Source organism: Mustela erminea, chromosome 4 (genome assembly GCF_009829155.1).
Source record: "Mustela erminea isolate mMusErm1 chromosome 4, mMusErm1.Pri, whole genome shotgun sequence".
Taxonomy (NCBI): Eukaryota; Metazoa; Chordata; class Mammalia; order Carnivora; family Mustelidae; genus Mustela; species Mustela erminea.
This window is the reverse complement of record NC_045617.1, coordinates 139,315,363-139,329,977: the sequence shown is the minus strand read 5'-3', so window position 1 is coordinate 139,329,977 and position 14,615 is coordinate 139,315,363. Positions and strand designations below refer to the sequence as shown.

At 43.5% G+C, this 14,615-nt stretch overlaps 2 long non-coding RNA genes and 1 pseudogene across 3 annotated transcripts in view; 2 read left to right on the top strand and 1 right to left on the bottom strand.

The window, feature by feature from the left end:
- Nucleotides 1-3,521: 3,521 nt before the first annotated feature.
- LOC116589183 lies at nucleotides 3,522-6,651 on the top strand. Its single transcript, XR_004285231.1, has 3 exons — nucleotides 3,522-3,590; nucleotides 4,667-4,705; nucleotides 6,322-6,651. It is a non-coding gene; the product is annotated as an uncharacterized LOC116589183 (long non-coding RNA).
- Nucleotides 6,652-7,574: 923 nt separating this feature from the next.
- On the bottom strand, nucleotides 7,575-10,086 carry LOC116589439 (annotated as a pseudogene).
- A 4,359-nt stretch (nucleotides 10,087-14,445) lies between these two features.
- The window catches only part of LOC116589182, a 29,094-nt gene continuing 28,924 nt past the window's right edge, over nucleotides 14,446-14,615 (top strand). For both annotated transcript variants that reach the window (XR_004285229.1, XR_004285230.1), the window contains exon 1: nucleotides 14,446-14,518. This is a non-coding gene — a long non-coding RNA (uncharacterized LOC116589182). The remainder of the gene's footprint in view (nucleotides 14,519-14,615) is intronic.

Sequence of the window (14,615 nt, the reverse complement as noted above, 5' to 3'; positions counted from 1 at the left end):
ATAAATGTGATGCAACAAATAATTATGAATAAAGCTTTTCTGCAACTCACTCTATAAACATTTTAGGATAGATTATTAGAAATAGAAACCCTGGGGCACCTGGGTGGCCCAGTCGGTTAAGCATCCAACTCTTGGTTTTGGCTCAGGTTGTGATGTCAGGGTCTTGAGATCCAGGCCTGTGTCCGACTCTGTGCTCAGCCAGGAGTTTGCTTGAGATTCTCTCTCTCTCTCTCCCTCTGCCCCTTCCCCCACCATGTGTGCTCCCTCTCTCTCTAAAATAAATAAATAAATAAATAAAAGAAAGAAAAGAAATAGGAATCCTGAGAATATAAATGTTTAAGGCTTTGATACATTTTTTAAAAACTTTCAAGATTTTATCGGGGCGCCTGGGTGGCTCAGTGGGTTAAGCATCTGCCTTTGGCTCAGGTTGTGATCTCAGGATCCTGGGATGGAGCCCCACATGGGGCTCTCTACTCAGCAGGGAGTCTGCTTCTCCCTCTCTGTCTCCCTTTACCACCTCCCCTTGCTTGTTTTCTCTCTCTCTAGCAAATCAATAACAGTCTTAAAAAGAAAAAAAAGATGTTATCAAGTCAACCCTGCCTGTCGGGATGGCAGTAACAAATGACAACAAGCTAAGTGGCTAAAACAACCAAAGTTTATTTTTCACATTTCTGAAGTCACGGTGTCAGCAGCACCCTGTTCCCTCTGAAGTCTCCAGGAAAGAATAAGTTCTGGAATCTTCTACCTTCTGGTGGTTGCCAGCAATCTTTGGGGTTCCTCGGTTTACGGCAACGTAACTGCCATCTCGGCCTCCCTTTCTCACAGCCTTCCCCTCTGAGATCCTGCGTGCTCCCAAATCTCTCTCATAAGGACATGTCTTTGGATTTGGGGCCTATCCTACTTCATTAAAACCTCATCTTAACTTGACTGTATCTGCAAAAACCCTATTTCCAAATAAGATCACATTCACAGTTTACTGGGGATTAGGAGGACTCAGTTCAACGCACAACCCATCTCACATAGTCCCCAGCAGTATCTCGCTTCATATTTTAATTGCTTTATGTATACCCTCAAAACAGAAATAGATTTCTATAAAGATCTTCACCATGTTGAGCATGGTGGAAAGATATGACTTTTCAGGGTTTTGTTTTTTGTTTTTTGGTTTTTGGTTTTTTTGGCTACAGTCTTTTTTATATAAGCCAGCTTGATGTTTATGTTAATTTGGGGAACAGCACTGATTTGCTTTTGATGTTGATCTGTATGCCAGGTCTTCCCAGACCCTTAGGGGAGCAGTCTATGAGGAGACATCTGAAGACAGAAAGCTCACAAGCTCGGGAATGAAACAAACCTGCTTTCAAATCCCAGCTCTGCACTTGGCCCTGTGTCACCTTGACCATGCACTTTGTCTCTCTCGGCCTCCATATATGGAAGGATTGAACACTTAGGCCAGCACATGGTAATTACTCAGTACATGTTAACTGTGGTTATTCATGTTTGCTCATGTGGTCATTATTGGTATTATTATAATCTTGCTGCTGAGTGTTCTCAGGTTCTGTGTCCTAGGGTTCTGTCCCCGCAGCGAGGCATGCTGTGTCTGCACACTGTTCCTGGAACACAAGCATTTCCTGTCTGACTCGGCCTCTCGGCCACCCCACCATTTATCATCTGGGTTCCCGATGCACTTTGCATGCCTGGATTCTCACCTAGATGTCTTTGGGTACCCTGCAGGGCCTTGCTTTTCTTCACCAGATCTCCCCCCTCCCCATGTCAGTAGGTATCCTCTGCTACAGAAACAAGCCTAGGCAGTTCAGTTTTCACCTTGAGCCCAGTCGCATTTCAGTATTCCAAACCCAACCTGCATATCCAGAACTTGCTTGGTGTACAAGGCCTCCTGCCCAGACATCAGATGCTACCTAGCATTTCCCTTCAGCCCAGCCTTCTCTTCCAATCACTATAGCACACTGTGATTTTCCAAAACTTGATGACCTTTTCTGGACAACACCAGGCCCAGCTGCTTTCTCTGAGCCTGTTCAGTCTCTTCCCTGTTCAAGGTCTGGTTTCAAGAATTAACTTTGCCAGGATCATCCAGATTCCTGGTTTTGAAAGGATTCTCCAGTACCATCTGTAAGAATTCCTGGAATAAAAAAAACCCAAGTGATGTTTCCCCCAAATTGAGCAGTTTTCTGCTCCTCAGTTACTTTCCAGTCAACAGAATCAGTCATGGGGAATGGAAGGGAAGAGAGGGAATGGTCAACATTTAAAGAGGTCTGGGGCCATGGATAATGCATACATTCTCTCCCACTTCTGATCAAGTAGCAAATTACTTACTCCACTTAACAAGGTGAGGGAATCTCAGAACTCATCTACACATATTTTATCATGTGTATTTATGTTACTTTGGGGTGCCTGCTTACCGTAGTTATGGTCAAATCCATTAACGATGAATTTTATCTCTTCTTAATGTCAGAGCCATCTGCTTGACCTCCCGTCGTGCATATTCATGGTGTCATTAACAGCGAGGCCCTGCCCCTCCAGTCAGCAGGCATAGAACAATGGGTCCTCCATGACCTGGAGTTGCATGGTAAAATATTACACTTTAAATGATGTTCCACACTAGGTAAGACTTAGTCCCATGAGTCAGATATAGCTTCTTTGCCCTACATCACTATAAGTTCTCCTAAATGTTGCCAGACGTCTTCAAGCTGCCAGGCACTGGCGCCTTCCTTGTTGTCCTCTCCAGGACAAACCTCTTAATTTAAGAACAGCCAGAGGTTTAATAGATGCTTAGAAATGCCAAGACTTGGGTTCTAATGAAGGCAGATGTCTAGAGTCAAGATAAAAGATGCCATACTGGATCTGATACAGTTTCTCTGGTTGTGTAGCCCATTGACGTGAATTTTAACTCATAATTATCCATGTTACGTGCCTGCAGATAGACCTACATACACACCCAGGCCTACTGAAAAGCCCCTGTGTATCTTTCCCATACTCAAGTTCACAAACTGTCAGTGGTGCTGCTCAAAGTCTTAACTTATCTTAATTTATCAGGAAGTGGGGGGGGTGACACAGCCCTAAGAGTGGGAGACCTTTTGCTCTGGGGCCTTAAAGTCCCTCCATATTTCTAATCATAAAAGGGTTTTGGGACCTTCCCAGGGTTGCAAACAATATCCTAGTGGTTTCTGGTGGTTGCCAGCAATCTTTGGGGTTCCTCGGTTTACGGCTTTGCATACGAGATGGCGCTGAGATCAAGTTCAGTTTTTTGGTTCAGGTTTGGGTTTTTTATTTTGTTTTTTTTTAAGTAGACTCCACACCCAGCATGGAGGCCAACATGGGGCTCGAACTCATGAAGCTGAGATAAAAACTTGAGCTGAGATCAAGAGTTGTATGCTTAACCATCTGAGCCACCCAAGTTGCCCCTCAAGCACTGTTTAAGAAGATAAATTCTAGAATTCTGGGATGGAATTCTAGAAAACTGGGAGTTTATCTACTGTTACTATAGTTGCTTAATTCTTAAAGAATAGCCTCTCCTGGGAAACCAGCCACCATGGGATGTTCACATGATGGAAGAAAAGATAAGCTGATGAAGGAATGTAAGGCAGTTGGGAACCAATTTAGAATCCCTCTTGATCTGACTGAGGTTAACAGCTAAGATTTGAACACTTAAAGAACACTTATTTTTAAGGGGCACCCATTTGGCTCTGTTGCTGGAGCATGTGATTCTTGACCTCACTATTGTGAGTTTGAGCCCCACACTGAGTGTAGAGATGACTTAAAAATCTTTCTTAAAAAGAACATTTTTATTGCCCGAAAGAAAATGAGTATGTGCTAAAGCATAAATGATCAAGAAAAGTCTTATTCACAGAACTTAACAGAACTGCTTGGTGCCTGTGAATTATTTGCTACAGTCATGGAAAGGGGGAGAGGCTGGTCATAAAGTGAAGAAAGCTGAGCTCTTCACTCTGCAGAGGATACAGATCTTGGAGCTGAGCTACACAGTAAAATCAGCTCATGATTTGGTCTTAGAGGTCTGAGACTGGGACTGACTCAGGGCTGTAGCCTGACATCAAAGGGCATTTTGCTCCTTCCCAACACGCTGATGGCCTCCTAATCTGGTCATCTTTCACACCCCTCTCTTGGGGCGGTCTGTCTGGCCCTAATCCCACGGCTCTCAAGAGCTGGAATGTTGCTCTGCTAAACAGTGGGGGCAACTGGTTGTCATTCACTATAAAGTGGGAAAATTACTTTCTCATACTCCTGGGCCTCTCAGCAAGGGTGGCAAAATGAAATATGAGTTTCACTCTGCTTCTAAATAAATAAAAGCCTATTAGCCCACAATGTTTTTTAAGCCCACAACTCTTAATTACATCTTTTTCTACATCTTCTCTCCCGACCCGGAATGGAGACTACTTTAATCTTCCCTTTCCTTGAAACCGGCATCCATCCCTCTATTCTCAGGGATGGATGTTCCTTATGTCAGAGAACTGTGGTCATGGGGAGTTATCTTTATCTTCATATTGTTCAATAACTAGTGTGCATTCACTTAGCTATTGCACATGCAGGACTTTGAAACATGTGTGGCCCAATCCTAATAGTCTTCCCTGATTTATTCATTTGATCTCTTAGCCAACATTTCTACAACTCTCTCATGGTGCTGTTTGGCTTACAGATTCAGAGCTATAGATATACCATGGGTACCCTCAAAAAGGTGAGATTCAGACAGAAAGAGAAGGGGTAGAAAAGTTTAAGATAAGTCAGGAAGATTAGCTACCAGATATGCAATATAATTTCAGAAGTTGTAGAAACTTTATGAGAGCCTCAATGAAAGGTCTGAAATTCCTAGATGTCCGTCAAGATATTTAATACTACAAAAATAAAGCAAATTCCCCAAAGGGATTTGGAAGGGGAAAAAGGGACAAGTTGCTCAAATAAAAACAAAAATTAGATTCCACAGTGTGGCTTAGGAGATTTTGAGAAGAAAATATTATAACCCAAGAATTCCATTCTCAGTCAAATAGCATATATAACACAGATATGACCTTCAGCTAAATTTGAATTTCAGATAAATAATGTATATGTTTTTAGGATAAGTATGTCCCGTGTAATATTTGGTACATACTTATGCTAAAAACATATTTATTGTTTATCTGAAATTCAAGTTTAAGTGAGATCTTGTATTTTACCTGTCAACTCCGATATAAAAAATATGTATCTTTCAGATATTAAATAACTATAGGACTTGCCACATTGCATGTTTTCTGTAATAATGACTTAAGATATTCACAAAGTATATAAAAATTTGGATAAGAGAGTCATGATTTAAGGGGGTTAAGAACTAGCAGTGACCACTCAATTCAAGAAACCAACGTAAATATGGTTAACAGTCTGGGAGAAACTACATAGTACTAAAATGTAATCATGTATAAGGAATGGAAATCCTAACAATCTGGAGCCTCTAACTGTCCCAAGAACTGGATGCAGTTGATGGCTGGGGATGAAGGTTTTGCCTATCCAGAGCACATTTCACACCAGGTAGCAAGGTTACAAGGAGGAATTATAACACACCTTATTTTGCAGAGTGCTGTTGCACATACGATGCCATTTTGTTCTCCCATAGTCCTGGCACAGTTGAGAGAATTAATAATAAGGCAGGCAAGCACACATTTCTCACCTATAACCATTGGAAGATGAGGCCAGGAGAAGGTGAATGGATCACCCCATGTTTAACTCCTCATAAGTAGCAGGTTCTTCAAGTTCAGTGGGTTATTCCAAGCCAAAGTGAGATATCCTCTTGGGGTTAGCCAACCCTCAAATCCAGCTTGTTGTTACCTAAGAGGTCTAAGAAGCCACTCCCAGTCGATAAATATTTGTTGACTAATGAACATTTTCTTTGTCTGTTCAAGTGTTTATCGAGTGAGTTCCATGTACCCAAGAGGTATGTAGAAATAGTATGAAATATGACCTCTGTCTTTCAGGTTTAAAATCTTCTTAGAGGGGTGCCTAGTGGCTCAGTCAGTTAAACATACGATTCTTGATTTTGGCGTAGGTCATGATCTTGGGGTCCTAGGGAGAGCCCCACATCACAACAGGCTCTGTGCTCAATGGGGAGTCTGCTTCTCTCCCTCTCCCTCTGCACCCCCCCACTTGTGTGTGCTTCCTCTCTCTCTCTCTCAAATAGATAAATTAATCTTTTTTTAAAAATCTACTTAAAAGACCCAAAACACGTGGGTCAAGACTACAGGGAAGGGCTGTATTTCTAAGCCCAAACATTACAAAATAGTATTAACAGAATGATTCTAATTTTTCTAATTTGTGTATTTTTAGTTATGCTGAGGAAGAAAGCCCTGGATATAAACTACATCTTTGTGATTTTCTACATTTTCCAATTTTTTACAGTGGATAAGAAAGACACATCAAGAAAAAATATCTTGTTTTGTTGTTTTTAAAGAAGATATTTTTCAGAAGAACAGAACTTAGAAATGTAGCCTTCTAAAAAAGTTGTAGGTGATTCTGGAGCTGCCTTCTCTGCCATGTGGCTCATGCAAATTTCCATGTGGTGTATTTCACTCCATATTTTGAAGGCTTGATATAAGAAAGAAAAGTAAGATGTCTTAAAAATTTTAATATTGATTTTTACAAGTTGAAATGATAATGTTTTGGATATATTGGGTTACATAAAATAAAATTAATCTCACTTGCTTCTTTTTACCTTTTAAAATATGATTACTAGAAAAAAATTAAGGAGTAAAAGGTATTTTAATAAGTTGATGCTGTATTACTGTTTCATTTCAGGAACAAATCGAACTTGGCATGCCAGTTAAAAAAAGGACAGCATAACTACCTAAGATAGGCAAGGCTAAGAGCTACTTCCTGAACTGCAGCACACAGCAACCCTTTTCCCAAGATTGTCCTAGGCCTATCCAGAGCACCAATATCATAGACACAAAAAGGTCATTCCTGGGTGGTCTTTACCCAAGGAAGAAAGATGGAGGGAACTTAACACAAGATTTTTTAAGGATACACTCAAATGAAATTGTCTAAGAGAAAATGTCTTCCTTGGGACACAAAGGGAAAATATAATGGGTATAACAGAGCTGTACGTATGTTGTCCGTGACCTCTGTGGACATTTGCCTGAATCCCACCTGCACATGAATGGGGCAACAGGGCTGAGTTCATTGGGGGATGTGTGTTTTTGTGGTGCATGTGGCAGTGTCTCTGGGGTTGGGGGCTATAAAAATGAGAAAGCAAATAGAACAGGATGGACAAAGAACAGAATAATCAAGATTAATGGGGGCTCTAACTAGATCTATTTTGTCATGGTTCCCCCCACCCCCCAGGCCCTCCACAATCACAGAGGCTTCGGGAATATGCCACACAGAATCAATTAGTTCAAAGACAGGCCACATGGAACTGATTTGTTAAATATCACCCCTCTTTACCCTCAGCCTCCAGCAGCCTCCCTTAGAGTGACAGAGGCAAGGAAGACCTAACAACTGGGAGGAATCCCCAACAATTTTCCAGGGAAGAAGTCAGGCTAGTCCAAAAGCAGTTCTTCTTTTAGGGTTTTTGGGAAACCTCAGACACTGGAATTTTTATTAGTATTGGCAATGTTTGGAGTAAATTCAGCTCCAGGAGCTGCACGGTTGAACACAAGAGGGGTTCCACCAATTGCCCCAATTTCTTCCACTGTAGCAACTTGGCCAAAGGGTTCAGTGGTTGGTGGAGTCGATCCCAAGGTTCCATCTGGCATCGTAGTGGCAGGTCCTGGAGGAGCTGGGGTACCAGCTGGCACTGGAGCAGGGGCATGGTGCCTCTGTTGTTGATGCCCATAGCACCTCCCTTAGCCATCTGGTCCACCGTGTCTTCTGTTCTCTTGCCTCAGCGCATGTTCCCTTGAATCCTTCTTACCAGTGCCACAGCTCTTCCTCATGCACCTACGCTCCAAATCCTGTCTGAGCTCCAGTTGTTTTCCTTTCTGCATTTCTTGGTTGAGCAACATTTCCATCCTCCAAAGTTGTTCTCGTTGCCTCGTCAAATCCTGTCTCATTAACATGACCTGGTGCTCATGGTGAGTGGCCTCCATCTCCACCTCCAGCTTCTCACCAGCTTCCCTGATGTTGTGGTCTGCTTGGTCCTGCTGCTTTTCCATCTCAGTGAGTGTCCTCCAGCTCTGGTATACTCGTACTTCAAGGAGCCAGGCTGTACAAATCTGGGCGGCTGCTCTCGCTCCTTGTGAAATTGCTGGTTCTTTATCACCAGCTTCTCTGGAAGTCCTCTTCATCATCCAACCAGTCCATGGGCTCCACAGTCACGGGCCAGGGAAATGTGATTAGCAGGAAGGCTCCTTCACTGCACCTGTCCAGAATCTTCTGAACCGTGGCTTCCCTGCGAGTTCAATAATGTCTTTTCTTCTCTTAATAAATATTACGCCTTTATTTTTGGTTAGAAGAAGAATTATTTTTAGCCTAGATCTAACCATTTTCATACTCTTAATAAATATTACGCCTTTATTTTTGGTTAGAAGAAGAATTATTTTTAGCCTAGATCTAACCATTTTCATACTCTTAATAAATATTATGCCTTTATTTTTGGTTAGAAGAAGAATTATTTTTAGCCTAGATCTAACCATTTTCATACTCTTAACAATGTCTTTTCTTGAGTGCCTTTCTTAATCACCCACGATGACTTCAGGTGGCCTTTTCCATTTGGCCAAACACAGAAAAGGCTTCCTCCCCTAGCTCATTAGCAACATACTGAAGAAGGTTTCGGTCTGTGAGGGAATGCACTGGGGCATGCAAAGCACACGTGCTGCGGCTTTCAACGGAGTGGCATGTTGTCCAGGGAATTGGATATTCTAGAAAATGCTACAGATGTACCATTGGGGGGTCCACACAGCCCCAGGAAGTTCTACCTGGGCATGCTACCAAAACAGTGAGTTATTTCTATTTAAAATCAGGGGAGGGACATCTGGGTGGCATAGCTGGTTGGTTAAGTGTCTGACTCCTGGTTTCAGCTCGGGTCTGATCTCAGTGTCATGGGATCGGGGCTCTGCACTCAGCTCTCTCCTTTGTCATCTGCCCTCCTACATGCCCCCCACCCCCAGGCTCGCTCGCTCTCTCACGGAAATAAATAAATAAAATTTTTAAAAATTAAATAAAATTAGGAGAAAGTCTCAGCGACATGAATCAATGAATCCAAGTCAGGAATCATTGAATAGGGTACTTGGAATTTGCATTTTTAAGATCTCTCTCTACATGGTATATTCTTTTCCCCTACAGTGTTTTGAATTTTGAAAAATACAGAGCAGAATCGAATTTCTACAGTTTGTGGAATGGACTCTATCTACAAGTTAAAGGGGGTTCAGAGGCCGGCGATGGATGGGTATTTAAGAGAGTTTCCTGGACGTGGTGCTACATACACTGAATCTGGAAGGACAGTGAGCTTTTGAAAAATGTAAGAACATTTTTCAGGCTCTCAGCCTTGCTAGTGTCCTGGGCAGAAGAGACATATGGAACACGACAGCAGGTGGCTGAGAACCCAAACGTGCCTGTCTTACTGCCGTCCACATGGATCACTGTTTAACCTCTTAGAGCTTTGGTTTCCTCCTCTGGAAAGCAGGGATAATAATGCCAACCTCAGTGTGCTGTTGCAAGGAGGAAATGTGATAGTTCTGCAAAGTACTCAGCATTACAAAAGCACTCCACAAAGTGACTATTATTATTGTCATTATTACTAATGGAAACTAGAGCTGTTTTGGCAAAGAGAGGACGAAAACCTGAGAGTTTGGGAAACCACTCAGAGAAGTTAAGAAACACGAAGGGCACACGGTGGATTAAAGAGAAGAACCAGCGGGCACCTGGGTGGCTCAGTGGGTTGAGCCGCCGCCTTCAGCTCGGGTCATGATCTCGGAGTCCTGGGATCGAGTCCCGCATCGGGCTCTTTGCTCGGCGGGGAGCCTGCTTCCTCCTCTCTCTCTGCCTGCCTCTCTGCCTGCTTGTGATCTCTCTCTCTGTCAAATAAATAAATAAATAAAATCTTTAAAAAAAATTAAAAAAAAAGAGAGAAGAACCAGACCTGGAGAGGTCCATCGCGAGGCTGATGTGAACCAAGTGAGAGGTGGCGTAGTCCCTTTCCTGGAGCTGCTGGAACAAATTACCACAAACTCGGGGGCTTAAGACAACAGTAACACACTGTCTCAAAGTACTGCAGGCTAGAGGTCTGAAATCAAGGTGTCAGCAGGGCCATATGCTCTTCTGAGACTCTCGGGAAGCATCTGGTCCTCGCCTCATGCAGCTTCTGGTGGCTTGGCTGGATGTGGTTTGGGGCTACATCACTCCCAATGTCAAGACCAGCGTCTTCAAAACTCTGTTTTCCTCTCACCATCTCCTCCTGTGACTTCTTTCAAATCTCCCTCAGCTTCCCTTTGATAGGGGTAGATGTGATTGCACTTAGACTCACCCAGATAATCCAACAAAAGCTCTGGATCTCAAGATCTTCACCTTGATTACATCCTTCCGAGTTCACACGTCTGCCTTTTAAAGTAAGCTATTTATCACACGCTTCTTATCTTTGGGGGATTTTTCACCCCACCATGGGTGGTAAGGAACTAGAGAGAGCAGATTTTTTTTTTTTTTTTAAACACTCCTGGGCTCCCAATCACGGGGATATTAACCCCTGGTGTGCTGGGTCCCAGGTGAGTGACCAAGGACTGGCCTGGGGAGGGGGAAGAACTTACCAGTAGCTATTTGCCAGGTGGGATGCTTACTGGGATACCAGTACAACCTAGAAGAATATTAAGCCTGAGTATAGGATAGAAAAGGAGAGAAAGGGGCAGCTGTGAGAGACTTCTTAGAGGCAAAACGGATGGGCCTGGTTATGAAACACGATGCTCAATAGACACCATGTAAAGAGAGATTGACAAGGGACAGAAGAAGGAAAATGTTCACATTTAGCCCAGAAGGCTGATCGATAGCCTGCAGAGTTCCAATAAGGTTCAGATACATGCTGGTTCCTACATTCTTTTTTTTTTTTTTTTAATTTTTTATTATGTTCAGTTAGCCAGCATACAGTACATCATGAGTTTTTGATGTAGTGTTCAGGGATTCATTAGTTGTATATAATACCCAGTGCTCATCAGATCACGTGCTGTCCTTGACACCCATCACCTGGTCACCCCATCCCCCGGTCACCCCACCCCGCAGTCCCGTCCTTTCTGTAACCCTCAGTTTGTTTCCCCGAGTCCAGAGTCTCTCATGGTTTGTCTCTCTCTCTCTGATTTCTCCCTATTCAGTTTTCCCTTCCTTCCCATGATCCTCCCCACTATTCCTATGTTCCACATACAAGTGAAACCATATGATAATTGTCTTTCTCTGCTTGGCTTATTTTAGTTAGCCTAATCTCCTCCAGTCCCACCGATGTGGATGCGAATGGTGGGTATTTTGTGATGACTGAGTAATATTCCATTGTGTATATGGACCACGTCTTTATCCATTTGTCTGTTGAAGGGCATCTTGGCTCTTTCCACAGTTTGGTTATTGTGGACATTGCTGCTATGAACATTGGGATCCAGGTGCCCCTCTTGTCATTACATATGTATCTTTGTTGCTACATTCTTCTTTTTTTTTTTTTTTAAAGATTTTATCTATTCAACTGACAGATCACAAGTAGGCAGAGAGGCAGGCAGAGAGAGAAGGAAGCAGGCTCCCTGCTGAGCAGAGAGACCGATGTGGGTCTCAATCCAGGACCCTGGGATCATGACCTGGGCGAAGGCTTTAACCCACTGAGCCACCCACTCACCCCTGTTGCTACATTCTTAAAGGGTCTCACAACTGCCAGTCCATCTCACCAACAATCAATATCAAACTGAATGATAAGCATCAGAGAAATCTTGTGAAAGTAGTTTATGGGTAGAAAGCTGAAGATATTTAGGATCTAATACTCCTGCACATTCCACTTCTCCCCCCACCCCCGATTGAGCACTAAGCATATAACGACCAGCTTAATACAACAAAAAGTGCAGCTCTTTCTACTCACGGGTCCTTCCCCATGCTACTTAAATAAACTTGGGAAGTTGCACCATACAACGTCCCGAGAATTCTTTCTTGACCATTGGGTTCCATGACCCCCCCAGCAATATCCCTATCTGTAAGTAAGATCTAAGGGCTTATTTTCCAAGCCATCCAACATTGAGGCTTCCAGGATGGGTCGTGTCCAGTGTCATCCAGTGTTGTGTTCTGGATGCCAGTTCCTGGTGCTGCGGGAAAAGCAGAGGACCCTGCCTAGCAGATGTTAATGAATCCACTTCCCAGTCTTCAGACTTTGGGAGGATCCTGGTGTGAAGCTGTCATTGACTGCGGGGTGTCAGAACAGACTGTTTACCAAGCTCCTGCAAACACGCAAATATCACTAAACCCAGGGGACTGCTCTAAATTAGGAGAAAACAGGTTCTTTCAAGACAGTTAGTGCCCCTGCCAGAAACTACTAATAGAGGGCTGCTTTTCAGTACCCTGTGAGCTGATTAGGAGGTTGATGGGTCCTAATTAGAATGTGAGGTTTATTCATCTGTAAACATGCAAAAGGAAAGCTCTCTAGGGAATGTGAATCAGAAAGAATTGTTTCCCATCGGCCTGGCTTGACAAAAAACAAGATATTTTGCCTCTCTGTTTTTCCTCATAAGCAGGTAGACTGGAAGAGAGATTATTTCTTGATGATCCTTTTCAAATACTTATTAGACATCAGTACAGGCTTCAGTGACCTAGCAAATCAGCTTCCAGTATTTTCAATGAGAAAATGATATGAACGCTCATTAAAAGTGCATAATTTGATCCACGGGCCAAGAAATTGAGAACTGAGGTCAGCAGGGCACCTTAGACTCCATTCTTTGCATGGATGAGTAATCGTGATGGGGACTGTATGCTTGATCAGAAAATTCTCTGGTGAACGTTACTGAATAAGAATTAGATGAGTGCAGTTTGCATTTATTGCAAAAGTGGGGTTTGTTTGCTATAAACATGAGACAGTAATAGCATGGCGTGGTAAGGCCAGGCCTCACTCCACGCACCCCTGGACCCACGTGATTAATGTGGATTTATTTATTTTTGCTGTTATGCAAATATGGGAAACAGGCTCAAAATGGAATAGACTCACCATCCAAAACCAACTGAGTCCTGTTCTGTACAGACACCCACAAAATGTCACACAGATTAAGAACAACAGCCCTTGCCTTCCAGGAGTTAACAATTTAACAATCAACTTTCATTGCCTAGGCAAAAATTATTTCCATTTCATTACATTCATTTGTTACAGATGCTTACATTTGATTTCTCAGGAGAATAGGAATAAGACTTCAGAAAACGCTTCGACCTATATTTTCCGAATCCCTATCTCTAGCTAATCCCAGAAGTCCCCCTTCACAGCTGAACACTCCATTGGTTCTGTTTTTTCTTAAGAAACATGTAATAAATCCCAAGGATCAGGACTGTTTAATACTTAGCCACACGCTTTAATGAAATGCCCCAGGGTTAGGCCAATTGTATCGCCAATCAGCAACTCCATCTTCCCGCATTTAGACACCCCCAAGCTGCCTTCCTCTCCGGATATCCCCAACATCTACTCCTGGCAAAGCTTGTCCTGGATGAATGGAAATCAGTCACAGGACAAAAGAGGGGCCAGCAAGGAGACACCTGGCCCTAATTTAGTTATTTTTCACACTCCAACAAAAGAGGAACGTGTGACTGTGTCTGAGTCTTGCCTAGAATAAGAAATGAGAATGAAGTAGTATACCAGCCATTAGGAGAGCCCCCAAACCTCCTAATCCAGGAGTGCAATTGACTAAAGATTTAGGGCTGTGTTCCGAAATCCCTCCCAGGCATATTTCACCGCCCCCCCCCCCCCCCGGGGGGGCAGCATTTCCCGGAGGCTCCTGTGGTCACTAGGCATAGCCAGGATAGGAAGGCAAGCCTTTCAGTGGGAAGTACAGGGCTCTTCCAGCAGGAAGCTTTGCCCTAACTTCCTTAGATTTGCATTGCCAGCTAGATCACTTCCTCTCTGGGGTCAGACTTCTATCAGGGTCTGATGGCTTTTCAAGCCTCTCCCGGCTTCCTCCCCTTTTCTTTCAGGCATTTCTCCTAATTAATTTCTTGCACTTTTAATGGATCTTGGTAACAGCTTCTCAGAGGACAGGGAATAACATAAGCGGGGATCCACCAGGAAGCACAGAAAGCACCCAGGGGAGGAGGGACAGGAAACATGGTATTGGTTTAAAAACCAAACTCACTTCCCGAAATACGGGCCACCGTGTGAGGCTTTAATGAGGCGTTCTCAGGGCTCACAGGGATGGCTTTGTAATCTGCATAATTGGCCAGGCTGGACTACATTTCCCAGGATTCCTTTTCCTTCTATGTTTCAGGTTAATAAGGGCTCCAAGGGACGTTGTCTCGCGAGAGATGGAAGCGGGCAACGGGACGGCCGCCATCTTGTAGGGCGCCCTTCCTTGCTGTCGATCACCCCACTGAAGCTCAGGTAAAGCTGCTGGCGGACCCAGGCTTTCGCTCCCTTTCCGCTGGGCCTCCCTTCCTTTAGTTTGTCCGCACCCTGTGGCGGATGTATCCTTGTTCAG